Source organism: Neophocaena asiaeorientalis, unplaced genomic scaffold, assembly GCF_003031525.2.
Source record: "Neophocaena asiaeorientalis asiaeorientalis breed wild unplaced genomic scaffold, Neophocaena_asiaeorientalis_V1.1 scaffold389, whole genome shotgun sequence".
In the NCBI taxonomy this organism is placed as follows: domain Eukaryota; kingdom Metazoa; phylum Chordata; class Mammalia; order Artiodactyla; family Phocoenidae; genus Neophocaena; species Neophocaena asiaeorientalis.
In genome coordinates, this window is record NW_020172821.1 from 431,817 (window position 1) to 433,851 (window position 2,035).

The 2,035-nt window shown below is 36.7% G+C and overlaps 1 pseudogene; it reads left to right on the forward strand.

The window, feature by feature from the left end:
• The first annotated feature begins 213 nt into the window (after positions 1 to 213).
• On the forward strand, positions 214 to 1,025 carry LOC112397621 (succinate--CoA ligase [GDP-forming] subunit beta, mitochondrial pseudogene; annotated as a pseudogene).
• The last annotated feature ends 1,010 nt before the right edge of the window (positions 1,026 to 2,035 follow it).

The window sequence follows — 2,035 nt, forward strand, 5'->3', positions numbered from 1 at the left end:
ATGTGGGCTCTGTAGTTGCAGCACACAGCCTCCCTAGTTGAGGCGCACAAGCTCAGTAGTTGTGGCATGCAGACATAATTGCCCTGTGGCATGTGGGATCTTAGTTCCCTGACCAGGGATTGAATCTGTGTCCCCTGCATTGTACAGCAGATCCTTTACCACTGGAACACCAGGGAAGTCCCTACTTGGAAATTTTAATGGGCCCATCCTGCAATGGCCTTTGCTGATGGGCAGCCTCAGGCAGGGGCATTGACATTTAATCTGGCTGCTTCTATACCAGAATATATTTTTATGGAGGAAATTTACACTTTTGAAGACAGTTTTGATGAACAGTCAAGTTTAGCGGACAGGAGAAAATTTAGGCTTCTATGGGGTCTATGAAAATTAGGCTGTGAATCAAATTAAGAAGTTATGGAATTTCTTCCTAGAAATTTATGCTACTTAGGTTGAACTGAAACCCTTTGGTGAAATTCCAGAAAGACAAGTTGTCTGTTTTGATGCCAAGATACACTTTGAGGACAATTCAAGATATATACAAAAAGATATATTTGCCATGGACAACAAATTAAAAATGCATCTACTCAAAATTAAGTCGGTAGATCTGACCTAAAATACATAAAACTAAATGAGAATGGGAATACCAACTGTTTGTGAATGGTGCTGGACTAGACATAGCTCCATATGACATCATTTCTCTTCATGGTCAAAGCCCAACCAACTTCTTGGATCTCAGTGTTAGGGAAGCTCAGTGTATTAAATATTTTATTTGCTCATTGCTGATCCTAAGGTAAATAGTGAAATTTGCTATCATTGCTGATGATATCATCAAAGACTGCTGAACACTAGAACTCATAGCTCTGGTGGTCAGGCTTGAAGGAATCAATGTCCAAGAGTCTCAGAACATATTCAACAATATCCAGCTCCCTGTAACTTCTGGCATTGACTTGGAAGATGCAGTCAGGAAAGCTGTGGCCAGCATGGCAAGGAAGTGGTTCTTTTTTTTTTCTAATCCATTGTGTGGATAGACGTCTCCATTCCTAGAAAAAGAGACATTTCTCATCATTAGGAAGAAAATAGGTTTCCATTTAGGGAAAGAAAAAGTAAGTTAGAGTCAGGAATCATATGGAAAAATTTAAGATCTGTACTTTTTTCAAGAATAGATATATAAGTAGCCTAAATTATTTGGATCTCACATACAGTTTTCATTAAAATAATGGCCTGTTTTCTTATGTTATGTTCTTTACAATGGTAAATCTGCCAGTGAACAGCATTTTGTTGACTTTTAGGAGCAATCTAAATGACCATTGTGGATACAGTGAAAAATTCAAATCAGGACCTAGTTTATTTAAGAGAATTCTGCTGGACCTGTAAGTCCAGAGTTAAAAAAAAAAAAAAGGAAGGGGAAAAATATCTCAGGCAAAATTACACTTAAAACAGATGGTTTGGTCATATTAAACTATTGAAAGGAGGGACTTCTCTGGTGGTCCAGTGGGTAAAACTCCACACTCCCAGCACAGGGGACCTGGGTTCGATCCCTCATCAGGGAACTAGATCCCACATGCATGCAGCAACTGAGAGTTCACATGCCACAACTAAGAAGTCCACATGCTGCAATTAAGAAGCCCACATGTCTCAACTAAGACCCAGAGCAGCCAAAATAAATAAATAAATAAATAATTGAAAGGATACAGCTGAAATACAGCTATAACAAAAGTTATAACAAATGGCTATTACACAACATAATTACAAGTTTCTTATTCCAACACATATTGTGAATTCATTATTTTATTCCAAAATATTTTTATATGGTTTACCCCACATATATATTGTGCCATTTGCCTTTATATTGTATACTCTCTTTATCTTACAATCAATATAAAACCTAAAGGCTTATTTGCGTCTGTGGAACAGACTTCTTTTATTTCAAAACTGAATAATTTTGATTCTTCGAAAATCTATGTAATTCATTCATTTTCAAGTAAGATGGCACTGAGGATCAAGTTTGTTATAGATATTAGTGCTTTAAATTTATTTT